At 31.9% G+C, this 14957-nt stretch overlaps 2 long non-coding RNA genes across 2 annotated transcripts in view; one reads left to right on the top strand and one right to left on the bottom strand.

Moving 5' to 3' along the window:
- Positions 1 to 5891: 5891 nt before the first annotated feature.
- Positions 5892 to 14957, bottom strand: part of LOC139906692 (uncharacterized) — a 28000-nt gene continuing 18934 nt past the window's right edge. Inside the window, exon 2 of the long non-coding RNA XR_011782435.1 lies at positions 5892 to 9985. This is a non-coding gene — a long non-coding RNA (uncharacterized lncRNA). The remainder of the gene's footprint in view (positions 9986 to 14957) is intronic.
- The window catches only part of LOC139906691 (uncharacterized), a 16572-nt gene continuing 8861 nt past the window's right edge, over positions 7247 to 14957 (top strand). The window contains exon 1 of the long non-coding RNA XR_011782434.1: positions 7247 to 7386. This is a non-coding gene — a long non-coding RNA (uncharacterized lncRNA). The remainder of the gene's footprint in view (positions 7387 to 14957) is intronic.

Below are 14957 nucleotides of genomic sequence, written 5' to 3'. Positions count from 1 at the left end.
GACGTTATTTTAGGCATTTTATTCAGTTCTCTATCGACTGTCAGCATCTAATATTATATTAATATTGAATAATAAAGGCGGAATTGATATCGTTTTTGATTGAGGAAGATGTATATTATTTAATCAATGATACTATAAGTATTTCCTCCCTTCTCCTCGGATGCTTTTGTATCCTAACCAAAATTATCAACCTTAATGATTATACAATAATATCTAAGCAAACTCACACAACAAACTACTTCATCGGATGAAGGTCGAAGGAGGAAGAAATAAAAAGATTTATCTTTTTTTTTTTTGTTAAAACAGTTCTTGTGATAAACTTTTGTCATCAAATTAATTACTTATTAGACAGTAAGGATGATTTGAATGGATCTTTTTCTTGGAACATCAGAATGTATGGATTTGAGTCAAGTCATAGTTAAAATCAACTCATATATGTTTATGTCATTGGGATATCCATCATGTTCAGGGATCTCATTTCTTTAGAAAATGTTCTTGCGACTTACTCAATGGATATAATCTCATTCAATGGAATTATCGGTCATTGTGTAGATGTGATTTAATTTCCAAATCTGTAACCTAATCATCATTGTTTATATACACATCCGTCCCTCTATATCTTGTATGGAATAGTTGTATACTTCTATAATACCTGAGGACATGTTTAATCAAGAGGAGTAATACTGGAATGAAATTTACAGAGAGGAACAAAGAGACTCATCATCATTCATCTGCATCTCTTCCATTGAATCTCCTTCCAAAGTCTACTCTATTTAATTCCTTAATATTCTTAGAAAACTCTTTAATTGATTTGAGTCCTTAAATGTCATTGATTTACATAACAAACCACTCATATCTATGACACTGAGTCCATTTAAAAGGCTGACTTATTTTTATAATTCTAGAACACTTCATCCTCGCTTCCAATTCCATTATTACTTGTGTATATCTTCTGGCATTACAAAAAAAGTAGAAGACGATCCTAGACCATGAAGTTAATGTAGTCCTCTTTTCTAGATATCGTTATCAGTAAAGCCGCAAATATATTCAGCTCTCCTATTATCTACATATATGCATAAATAGTTTTTACGTGATAAACATGTTAATAAATTATCGGTGATCTTATAACTTCAGTAGAGTTACATTGGAAAATATGAGTTTTGTTCAACATATTTTGAAAGTTAGTGAGTCAGAAGTCATTTTCTGAATTACTAAACCATTCATAATTATATTTAAATATAATTCGATCGTGATGATCAAGGATCTCCACATCAATATTCAGTAAATAAATTACGGATCACACTAACTGCTTACGATGTAAGAAAACTGTATAAAAAAAAGATTATTTCAGTATTCATTGACACTAAATAATAGATAATGTTTTTTGACAATTATAAAGCTTATTAATATTACATTAAGAATTAAAATAATTTTCATATTTATCAATTGTAAATAATGGTGTAATGCAAATATGTACTTATTTATGTGCTTCATTGATTTAAGTTTATATTTTTATTTTGTTTTAGTTGTTTAACCTTATAGTATATTTGATAATCGATTAATTTAATACAATTTACACTTATTCCAATTATATATTTCTAAATACATAGGTATGTTGTAAAAATGTCAGATTTTTGTTGATTACTCTCATTAATCAAAGATTAAGTGTCTTTGTTTCGTTCCAGAAACACCGTAGTAGTAACGAGACATCTTAACTTATAAAAAAACTAAAGAGTAAAAAAGAATTCAAAAATTGAATAGTGAGGATTATAAGGATGATTTATTTCATTAATAATATTGATAATGTTCTTCCATTTTTATAAAAATTTGCTTGTCTAATTGTATTGTACAACATTATTATTAATATTGAATCACTTGAATATGTTCACTACAATCTACTCTTATTTACAAAATAAATGGTAATATAAATATCAATGAAGTAAATACATAAGCATGTCCTATTCCGTATCTCCTCTCACACTCTTTCTCTTCGTTTAAGGTAAGGTAAGGGTATAGGATTATATTTTATCTGATAGAATATTTTTAGTTAACAAATATAATTGACTGTTACGTCATTAATATTAGCTGGAGAAGTATTGATTCAAATTATTGGGATTAATGGGAAGGTGGGGAAAGGGAAGATTTGGAACTTTGTGTCTAGACATTTAATACATGAGGATTGGAATGGATCTTTGAAAGGGAGCATTGGGATTTATGGATCCGCATCCACTGATCCTTCGTCTTACAATAAATTCATCTTTTCCTAGGAGGATATCCGTGCAAGTTGGAGCACGCCTTCTCATCTCAGATCTTCTCTTCAACTTCAGGTTAAACTTAGTCAATGGATCTCCCCTCTTTGTGCCTCACTCGCAGAATCTCATCTCGTTGAATGTAAAGATTGTTCATGATGGAGATGTCCCTTACCATCAAAGTATGTAATACATCCATTACTCCAGATCTTCTAGGGAATCACCACATACTTCTACAAGAGTTTCATAAAGGCACATAAAAATCGGCCCAATAAGGACCGAAAAGAGTTTTCATCCTCTTTCCACAGCTCTTCATTGAAATTCTTGAGTCAATCGCACCCTAAGTCAACTCTGCTTTATCTCCTACTCCACAATAAATATTTTATTGATAAGAGTCCTTCAGTGTTCTTGATCTATATAACACATGCAGCATGACTCGCAAGTCTATATCTTACTCATTTCAATTTCATTTACATATGATCGAATTCGGGCTATAGTGTCTATGTGAACATTTATACATTCTGAATACTCCAATTCTCACACCTGATTTAATCATACTTGTAGGTTTTTCTTAGATGGAAAACAAGGGGAAGGCTATCTTAAACTCTCTTTCACGATATATTTGTCTCTAAATCATATTCTGTTCTACTGTTAAGTTATTAGGTGAAAAGTGACTTATTAACTTCTGTACACTTCTACAGGTATATCTGATTCTCATTGCAATTCTAAAACTTATTGAGTCGGGAATCATCTTCTAAATAAATAAGTTGCTTGTCACCATATTATAATATTACACTTATAAAGATCTGGTATCTCTAAAGAAATTAATTAATTACAGATAATAAATAAATGTTCACAATAAGAGTTCATTGTTATAAGTGGGTTTATTTCAGAAAATAGTAAAAATGTAACAAAATAATATTACATTCTTTTCAGTATTGATTAAACAAATAATAAATAAATTATAACATTAGGTTCCCCATTTATAAGTTAACCGTTATACATACGTTGATTACGCTCTATATTTTGCCGCCTACAATTAATATTACTACTAATAAAATGCCTTTAAATAAATTACTCCGCACTTGGATTGCAATTAATATTAATATATTAATCTACACATCGTTCCTAGGAGTTCATATTTTTCTATTTGGATATCTTAGCTACACAATTTCTGATCCTCTCTTCAACGTTATGTTATATTCCAAGGAATCTCTCCTCTTTGAGCTTCACTTTGCAGATTTCATATCCTTTAATGGAAGTATTGTTCATTGTGCAGATGTTCCTTAGCATCAAGGTCTCTTATAGTTACTTCTTACCTCGTTAGTCATCACTTCTATGTTCTAGAATGCCTCCTTTACTCCATATCTCCTATGGAATCTTTTTTACTTCTAGCACTTCTGACACTTGATGAGTCTCATAAAGAGACAGAATAATGAGTAACAAAGAAAGTTATCATTCTCAATCCATAGTTCCTTCATTGAAATTGTGTCGATAACTACTATTGTCAAGTCTCCTTCGTCCTCAATAAACAAGAAAACACTTTCCTTTAGTATCGTAAATTTCTCTAACGCATGAATCATTAGTCTCTGTCATACTAATATTAATTTTCTTCGTATGATATTATTTTATAAAAGACATTTCAAACTTTTCCTTAAATTGCTTCATTTCCTTAAATAAAGTCATTATATTTAAGTGACTTTTATTGGAGAATAATCTATTTCTCAGTTAAAATAATAATTATTATTTCATATTCATAATAATTATAAAATAATATACCCTGCACAGACAAGAAACAAGTCCCTCCTAAAACCACACTCTACCGTGATATCTATATCAGTTACATAATCTTTGAATAGATTAGGGTTTCTCATTGCTGTTGATGTTCGTTTAAGGCAAGGACTTATTCGACGTTCTCTTGATAATTAATTATTATAATAACACAATATTGAGAAATTAGGTGATACTTTAAAACTATGTGCTATCTACCCAAGGTAGTGGATAATATATGTGTGTCGGTTTGCGTTTGCATTCTAATAAGCTGAGATGAGTGACGTCACATATGTTGTATTCATTCAAAAATTAAAATAATAATATTAATATAACAACGTAAATTGAATTTATCAAGGTGATGGATGATATAACTCTCTTCAATGTAATGATTCGGCGAAGGGATCTCGACTCTTAAGGCGAAATCCATTGAACAAGTGTTTCACTCGGTGGATCTCATCTCCTTTAATGGAAAGATCATTCATTGTGCAGGTACCTCTTCATTTCAAAGTGATTGGTGCCTTCTGATCTCTTTAATAACTATCCCTTTACATAAATGCCTTCTGATATTTAGCGGAATCATCGTATACTTCAACATATAAGAACTAAGGAGTTGCATAAAGCCATAGAATAATCGACTGAGATACCCAGTGAGGAGCAGGGAGGGTTTTCATCATCCACCCACAACTCCTTTTTTGAATTGTTGATAGTCAACTCTGCTTCGTCTCCTACTCTAAGAAAACTATTCCATTAATAAGAGTCCTTCAGTTTCCTGGATGTATATAACACTGAAATCACGCATCTCTATCATATTTATAACAATTCCATTTATAAGTTGATCTTCGTGTTATATGGTCTATACAGATAATTAAATAAGCTAGAAACTTTAAGCTCACACCTGATTACTTAATTAATACTGAGTCACTTGGCATTGAAAAATAACTGCAACATGATTCTAAACTGGTAAAGATAATGTGCTTCTCTTTTCTCGATATTTTGGTCTGCAAAATATATTCGACTCCGCTATTACATTTAAATAGTTATTCGGAGCTGTTTAGTCATTATGTGCTTTAAAAAAAATAAAATATATATAACAAACCACTTAAGTTCTGTAGACCTATGTTGACGAGTAATACTGAACTTATGCTCTGGGACCGGCATACTCTCGTATAATGACCTTTCTTCTTACACTTTTGCCCTTCCATTTCTTTAGCAGGACATGGACTTCCATACTCATGCACTTCGAATTCACATTCTCTACATATTAATTCTCTCTTTCTCATGCATGGTTTTTTCTTCCACTCATACTTATTCTTCTTTCAAATCCACTTTTTTTATTATCGGCCTTTAAAATTCTATTAATACCTTTTCAAATCAAATTATTTAATTTTTCTTTATTACGCTTTGCAGTTTCAACTGTACTACATAAGTTAATCGTTTCCTTCAAATTAAGTTGCTAAGTGTTCTCTAAAAGTTTTTGCTGAGCATCATCGTTCCTGACTCCACATGTGACTAGAATGGCCAAACAATCTTCTGATTGCATATCATCAATTTTGCCAACATTTTTAATTCGTAATAAGATTAATCAAAATCTTAAAAATCAGGTTGTTTTCGTCTTACCAATTTATGTCTTAGTATACGCACAATGTTGAATTTTTTAATGGTTTTAGTTATAAAATCACAAAAACATGTCAAATGACTATAAGTATTGTATTATTTCCAAACATTTAACCTCTATTTTGAGCAATTAAGAAATACTGTCAGATGAATCCGAGACAACATACATGTTGTATGTAGTAGAAACGGAAGTCACACTTCAGGAGTGACATAATAATGATAATTGCATAGGAAAAGAAAAAAACACTGTTCAGGTTGCGTTGAAAAAATAAACTTTAGAGAAGTACTGAAATAATATTTACAGAAGTAGACATACACAAAATAAATGTATTACATACATCAATACATTATAGGTGGGTAAATAACTATACGTTTATACTACACAATCCCTCTGAGATCATGAAAGCTAATTACTTAAAGATTTGATACAAAATATACAAATTTAAACGTCTCGAAACTGTTAATATATCAACCGGCTAATGCGAAAAACATATATATAGAAATTACAATTGAATGTGTGTACACAAACAAATCCAAATACATGTCCTGAAAATTGGATAATTAATTAATTAATAATAGTGTTTTAAAAGTGCTGAGAGGTTGGTTTCATGAACTTCCAACTACTAATGGTTGTACATCGTTTGAGATATACGTCATAAGATTGATCATGAGTCTCTGTTCGAGGACTTTGACTTTTTTACATAACCTTTTTTTTTTTTTTAGATTTACGATCTATGACTTCCACTCCCAGTCTGAGTATGTATACATTCCGATTCCCTGGGTAATACATGTTCTCCATGTCTTCCATCTCTCCCTCCCTTAAAGATTTGGCCTTAAGTTAATAGTGATCAGTAATTCTAGAGTACTTATCTCGATGGCTCAAGTTCGAGTACGCTGTGAACAGCTAAATAACCAGCGTGCAGGGGAGAGACTATCATATTGTGGAATGTTACGCCACTCAAGGAGACTATTCCGAAAGTCTTCGAGTTGACTGACTTCAAAATAAGAGTCTTCATTGCTTTAACATCGGTCTCACCAAGACCTTTGAATTTTGGATGATAAGGTGATGTGGTTTTATGTAGAATATTTAAATTTTTGCAGAACGTTCGTAAGTCATTTTAGAACTGTGGTGTAGCGTCGGTTCTCAGATTAACTAGAATCCCGTAATCATGAAAAAATTGAATTACGGCCGTAATTATGGACTGTGACAGTATTTTGGAGCTGATAAACCAAAAACCACCCTGAATAACAATACACCAATAATATGTATTTTTTCCTTTAGCTTCAAAGAGATCCACGGATACAAATTCAAACGGACGTGAAAATAATGACTGATGTAGAGGTTGTTCGGATTGAGAAGGTAATAATTTTACACATTCAGTACATGATCAATATTTTATTTTTAATATTGATATAAATGACTAGCCAGAAATATAAGTATTGATTTTGTTCTCTTGTTTTCCTAACGCCTTGCTAGGAAAGATGAAGCTCAAAGAGGATTTGTTTTCGGCAGTTATCTGGTACTATTAAGATCGATTCACTAATGGGCGGAATAAAGTTTGTGCCTTTCCTTTTTCGTTGTGTACAGTTTTCTCTTTACCGATTTTGTTATATTTAACGCAACCTTTCGATTTTTATGAAGTAAAATGAAGGGGGTGAGAGAATAGAAGTTTCAAGAATACTCCATAAAGGGCGATTCATTGATGGGCACTCGCCTCTAAAAATACTTATTATGAACATATTTTGAAAGGTAAGTCCTACTTTTTCTTATCACCAAAATTGCTCAAACTATCGACTAAGTATAAAAGTAGTAGGAGAAGATACGGCGATCCTCTGAAACAGGGTTTTTGCTGGTAAACGGGCAAGGTGAGTTTATAATACGGGAAACACCTTTCTAGTTATTACATTCAATGTTCAAGTTCGAACCAATTTCTAACAGTTTGTCTCATGTTCATCAATAAGTAAATATTTTTAATAAAGGATCTGAATAATAACAATCTGTGATGATAGCCGATATGTTTCAACTACGGAATTCGAGAAATTAATATCTCAAGTTACGCGGATATGTATTATTCATCGTTCTAGTTCTTTGTAAGTTATTCGCGTGGGTGAATATTCTTTAATTAATGACTCAATTCAATAATAATTGTCATCTCATTCTCATATGCCTAGAAAAATTGTCAATTGATTTGACAATGGAATTATTCCTTGGAAACTCGGTTAGATATTATATTGCAGAGGATATTCTTTGAAGTTATCCCTGTTCAGTTCAAAGTTTGGAAATCGAGTCAAGATGAATTCATATTATGCATGGTGCAGAACTTAACTACTACCTACTTATTCTATAAATTCCTATTTATTCAAATAATATAAGCATTGAATCTTTCAATTCCACTTGGAAGAATGGAAAATTATCACATTTTCCTCTTAACAAAGATTTTACCACAGAGGAATCTATATATATCCATAATATCCTATTTTTAGATTGATTTAGCCAGTAAGAAATGAATGACAACGAAATGAGGTCCTAGGATGGCATTCCAATCATTGAGAACAGCTGGAAGCTGATAGGATAGTGACAAACAGAGCTACATTGAAATCGAGATTTATTTCTATTTTTATTTTGGAATTATGAGGATTCTTGTGGATACTTTTTCACTCCTAATTGATATTTATTAGTTGATATTTATTACTACATATTAAATACGCAACGTCAATATTTTTCAATACATTCTCTTCCCTACGATTTATAGAAAGTGATTTTTAGTGAGTGATAAATCTATATAAATTAAAATATTGTCTGAAATCTAAGTATTTATGATATGTTTTTGGGTCATTCCATGTAAATCAGCAATTTTTTTTCAAAATTTAACGAAGGTGTTTAGATTTCTTCTTTTTACATATGTGTTAGCTCTAATTGTAATAAATCATCTGCCAAAATTTGAAGTCATTACGACAAGGAGTTCCTGAGTTACTGATGTTTTCGTTAAGGCCCCATTTCCAAATGGGGACTGGTTGACATAAGGATCCGAAAACTAATTTAGGTAATATTTGGAGAACCAATTTTAGAAAAAGACTAAAAATTGCCATGTATTATTATTTTAAAATCAAGAATGCACATTTGATGACCCATAAACGAAGGTATTACATTTAAAAATCCCTATATGTTTCAGTGACCGAACCTCCTTTGCGGTCTATGTCTCTAAACACCCCATTTTTTTTACAAACTTATTTTTTATATACTCAAAACTAACTATATGGAAATTTTGGCGTATGGGAAATATTTATTAAATGCAAAAATAATAAGTTTAGATCAGGTGAAAATTAATTCAAAATTCGATCAAAGTAATTTCGGCAAGATTTTTGAAAAAAAATTATCGGTTTGAAATTAAATTTGTTTGAAATTGTATATTTAAGCAATATACTGAAGTTGTAATATTTGATAAAAGTCGTTTGTCATAACACTAAAGTCAGAAACATTAAAACTTTGAACAAAATAAACTACATTATTTCAAGGATTTTGTAATCATCTTTCTTAGAGATGGAGTAGCTACATGCACATCCCTTTGTATCTGGAACAGCTATAATTTTTAACATACAGTCAAATGTTATCAAGCATACATCATCATGTTGAGCACAATTAGATTTTTTTGATGGACCTTTAGGGTCTAAGAACTTGACTTCAATGTCCATGTCATCATTGTTTTTCTTTAAAATAAAGCAGAACACCCGCAATTTTCGTACATGACTGCAGCAGACGAGCCAACAGTGATCTTGTCCAAGCAGAATGCAACTTTAAAATCTTGAATACAGGCAAACTCCTTATCATGGCTACATCATTTTAGCCATTAATTGGGGCCAATTTTTCATTCTTTTTCAGTTTCTAACACTTTCAGTTTTTCTTGAAAAAAATTTTACCGACAAAATTTTGTCTGGCAAACAAGCAATTCATAACTTACCTTCTGTACTATCTTCTTGGAAGAGATCTTCTGTGCAAACAACCTCTAATGCTTCAAACCACACGAACTGGTTGCAACCATTTATGTTCTTCCATCTATTCTCGTGGGGAGATATGTTTGGGTCGATCTAGTTGCAGTAAGCTACTGTCTTGCAACTAAATTTTTTGGAGTAGTGATTTTGAACATGGTGGTAATGAACTACCATCCAACTTTTGTACACAGTTGATTCGTTCCTCAGCATTCTTTGGTTTGTACTTGTCCAAAAACAACTGGAACCGCACTTCATTTGAAGTTGTTATTTTCTTTTGGTGTACATCTCGCACACAAACTTTTAAACAGTGACAATAGTGAATGTGTTGATTTCAGATGCAAGTCTGAGCTGGCTAAAAGCTGAATGATAAATATTAATAAAATTTAAATAATAATAAGTACTTTTTTACAACGATAAAAATATTAACTTATACAAAAAAAATATATATATTCTTTTATATCTTAAAAATTACAAGATGGACACTTTCATTTTTTGAGTGAATACAAATAGTTTTGTAAAGTGTATTCTACAAATACTTCTTTACGTATGCCCTTAAATAATTCAAATCGCCCCCCTTATAGATGTTCAAAATCGGATTCCGAATTCCACAATTTTAGAGCCCGATCGAGAATTATTTTGTGGTTTCCAAATATTTCATTTCATTTTTAGGAGCAATTTCCTTCCAAGGAATTAGTTCCTTGGAAATGAAAAAAAATGTCATCCCCTGAGCTCAAGAACTATTCCTGTAATCCACGGCGCACGACAAGAGAGCGTAATTGGGGTATTTTACAAAATAGATCGCTTTGTAGAGTTCTTCACCTAAAATATAGCATTAAATTTTGAATGTTTTGAGACGTGACTCAAACACATTAGGGAAGTCAGTTATCGTCACAGTGGCTAGCCCGGTGACGTAACTCTACTTATAGGGCTCTGCAAGAAAGGAAGGTTAGATACATGGAATAGTCATGAGTATTTCCTTTCTAAACTTGTAGTAGAAAAAAAGGGAGAAGAGGAATATTACTTGAAATGAACTATTGAACAGTTTTTGTTATGAACGTATGTTAAAAGGATAGTATTTAGAGAATTTTTTTTATAAAATTTTATATTTCTATTTAAGGATTATCGAGAAAATTTAAAAAAAATATCACTTATTACAGGGCTAAAATGTTTATTTTGCCGTTCTTCTGCTGTTTTTATTTCTAGCATTAAGACGAACTTAATCATTTTTCTACTTAATAAAAATTTTCATATTCCTATTTAATACTTTATTCGCAATAACTAATATTAATTCTTAAAATTTGTGGTCAGATTCACATTCATGATCGTGTAAAAGACTTGTTATTTCATCGAACTTGATTCTAAGACATGTAGCAGTGCCGATATTTCGACAGAAGAAGAAGCATTGCAAAATTTTCCCAAGAGATCCGACTTTTTTCATTATGCACAATAAGAAGTTGTTGACATGTGAAATTGTTTAGAAAAGGAGATTCGAAGTAGTAATTAGACCTCCTCTATTTATCCTTTCTATTAGGCTTACTTTATATCCTTCTTTATCCTTAAAACATTGAATCTTGCTTATATCCAACGAGCTGTCGTCGACTAGCAGTTTTCTACAATTAGGACAAGACATTTTTTTAAAAAGTGATTGAGCAATGAAGCCTCCAATGTAAAAAAGAACGGTATTGAGTGCAGTGTATTCATTGGCAAAGTCAACTGCTGTAGAACACAGTGCATCACATATTTCTAACGCAAAATGGAAGTGCCTTTCAGATTCAAACTCATTTGTTTCGATAAGATTCCAGATAACTCATTTATTGGGTGTACTTTAAAAAAGCTCTGAAACGTAGACCTTCTTCTACCTGGAGAAGTTGTCTTATAGAGTTCTTGTTAAACCTGCCATCATACAATATCGACCAAATCTTTTTTCTTTGTTGTCTGACTGACACTTCCCTCTTAATACAAAATCAAAGTGCCAAACATCGATTACATGAAGAGCCAGTGCAGGAATTTGTTTGCATGTACATCTCAAAGAGAAGAAGGTTTGAGGTGCCAACAAATACAAGTATTTTCTTTTATTCTTTTCTGATTACATTTGTTTCCATTCTTCCAGAAGGATAGAAATATCTCGAAGAAACGTTATTGTGAAGGAGTCATGACGATATATAGCTTCTCTTGAAGGAATGCAGAGTCTCTTAGCGGTATTAAATTCTTTAATATTTAGGCGGTTCCACTCTTCTCTAATTAAACGTAGAAAGGGGATAGTTAGATTGAAACGAGGGAACCCATGATTGGAATACCATTCCAATCTGGTTGATTGTACTTTCTTGAAACACTGAATTGTCTAATTGGACTGATGTCCTCTCTAAAGTTGTGGGTGCAAGACATTTTTCCATTAATAAGTGATCAATTTTGTTCCTTTTCTAAATTCGATATGGTAAAGTTATTTTATATGACTGAATTGAGGCCATCCCATGTCTTGGTAGCGAAACTGAGATAAAAGAAAAGATTCATACATCATCCAATTGTTACATATAGACTTAAACAGTTGTTTTGGGTTAAATATTCTAAAAAAAAATCGTTTGGTGCTGAGAGGATGAAAATATACTCTCTCTCAGAAGCTTCTTTTTTACAAAACCTCGATTAGTGGCATGATTATAAAGCCCAGAAGCCACAATGTAAAAGCCGATTTCTCCGAGTTCTCGAGTTAGTGTATCGATAACTTCTTTTCTTTTATCACTATTCAAATTATAACTCTCTTGTATATAACAAATGTTGTAAAAGGAGCTCCTTAAGAGAGCATATCATTCCGCACATAACTGTCTTAGCCACTATCACTCAACCCAGATATCTTCCCTCCAGAAAACTCCACTCTCTGAGAAAAATAAACTTCATCAAGAAGAGAAAAAAATCCTAAATGTCTCACACTTTTCTAACAGCATGAATCTATTGTCTTCGCTTAGTCAGATCAGACGGGAGCCGATGAATAGAACAGTAAGGTGGTTTTATAAAACGCGGTTGGCCAATGACGCAGCCAGGAGTAATGCATGCGTAAGGGTTAATTATAATACAATAATGCGTAATGATAAATACGTGTAGAAGGCCTTGTGAAATTAATGAAGAATTAAGTCAAACTGAGGATGTACACAACTTAGAATCAAGTATTATTATATTAAGGGGAAGAAAAATAATGATTATTTTTTTTGGCTACTACAATTGTAGATCAATAAAAAGGAGGGAAAAACCCCAACTATTCCATGTATCTAGTCTTCCTTGCTTACAAGTATGAAGAAATCTGGAGTGAGGCTTTGAGTATTAAGAATGTATAATTGGTCACTTATACACTACATCACGAAATTGGTCATTTATAAATCAAATGGATATGTATGATAGAGACTAGTGCTTCATGCCACATGTTTAATATGCATCAAGGCCACCAAAAGACTCCTTTAAATGAAAAGATTCTCTTAGTGTTAGAGATGACGAAGAGAAGTTGACTTAAGGAGGAATGGAGGTATTGCGGATGGAGGATGATAACTCTTTTCGTTTCTCATTTGACCTTTCATTGGACTATTCTGTCACTTTAGTATAGTATGGAAGAATTACATAGAAGATCTGGGTTAATGAATGTTTTCTTGGGCAGAAATGTAGTGATTCGGCAATCGAGAAGTAACTACCAGATACCTTAATGCTAAGAGGGATCTGATAATGAAGGGTCCTTTCATCAGAGGAGATGAAATTCACCGAGTAAGACACAAAGAGGTGGCATCTCTTAAATGAGTGGAACCTTAAGTTGAAGAGAAGATCTGAAATGAGAAGGCGTTTCCAAATTTTACAGATACGAAATGGTAAAATAGGAATTCCTATTTTGACAAAGAACAAGTGGATGCGAATCCATATATCCGAATGCTCTCTAGGAAAGATCCCTTCAAATCTTCATAAATTAAATGGCCTGACACTCAGTTCCAACTCTTCTCTTTTTTCACCTTCCGATTAATCCCGATTTGAGTCAATACTTCGCCAGCTAATACTTATGAGGTATTTAATATCAAACGACTATCAGCTATATTATTATTTATTATATCATTATTTATAATAATATCAATAGACAATAATCAAATTCATAGGCTAAGAAATTATTTGATACTTTTTCATTTTCAATATTTATACCTAAATCTGGCCTTTAAAGTATAGATGTATCATACTGGCTAAATATGGTATCATAATACAGTGCATGTATTGTTACAGCTCGACCAAAAATATATTAATTAATGTCATAATTTTTTTTATCAAAGATATTGTTGTAAAAATAAATTTATAAAGTATTTGAAGACCGTATGTTCTCGATTAGGAATTATGGGAAGCCGGATTGATGTTTTGTCATATATGCTTGAATAATTGGGAGTTATTAACCTTCTTGTATAGAGAATCCATCCTAAAAATCCTTTAGACGATTGTACATGAAAAATTGATAGTTCCATAAAAATCATTTGGATTGTGTTCAAATAGGGAAAAAAAAACTACAACACACGATTAAGTTATGCTAAATATAATAGGGATGAAGTTCAATTGCTGATTGATTATGAAAACAAGATGAAAAAATTCTGAAGAGATTTATGAAGCACTTTTTATTCCCTCTACTTAAATCAATATTGTCTACCTTAAATTTGTTTTCTACTTCAATTATCTTTCTACCCCAGGCCCTCCTTCAACCTTGAATATATTTCCTAACTAGATTATTAATCTTTCTTTAAGTCAATTTCCTACCTCAAACTCTCCTCGTACTTTAAATACGTTTTCTATATAAAGCCCTCTTTCTAGTCCATGCTCTCGTCCTACTTTAAATACATTTTCTACATCAAACCTCTCTCTACTCCATGCTCTTTTCTCACCTTTAATATGTTACCTACTTCAATCTATCCTCCTACCTTAAGTCAGTTTTCAACCTCAAGTCCCCTTCCTACTCCAAGATCCCCTTTTACCTCAAGTATATTTCCTAACTCAAGCACTCATGCTACCTTAAGTCAGTATCCTATCTCAAACTCCCCCCTACAATAAGTATGCTTCTTGCCTAAAACTCAAGTGTAGAAATGACAAATATGATACATTTGTCACTCAAAGAAAGCACGTAGAACCGAATTGTAAATCCTGACAAGGTGCTCTGAAGAAAATACAAACTCTTAAATTTTGGAACTTAGTAGTAAGTTTCTTTCCTTCTTTGACTATTTTAGTAGATTACATTATTTTTTCCCCATACTTATGGCAGATCTAGGAGGGTCATATATTTATTACATGTTAATACCACGTCAGAATCAATGGTAGGGTTTTATGTCT

Source organism: Lepeophtheirus salmonis, chromosome 12, assembly GCF_016086655.4.
Source record: "Lepeophtheirus salmonis chromosome 12, UVic_Lsal_1.4, whole genome shotgun sequence".
In the NCBI taxonomy this organism is placed as follows: domain Eukaryota; kingdom Metazoa; phylum Arthropoda; class Copepoda; order Siphonostomatoida; family Caligidae; genus Lepeophtheirus; species Lepeophtheirus salmonis.
Note: the sequence above shows the minus strand (reverse complement) of the source record. Positions and strands in the feature narration are given on the sequence as shown.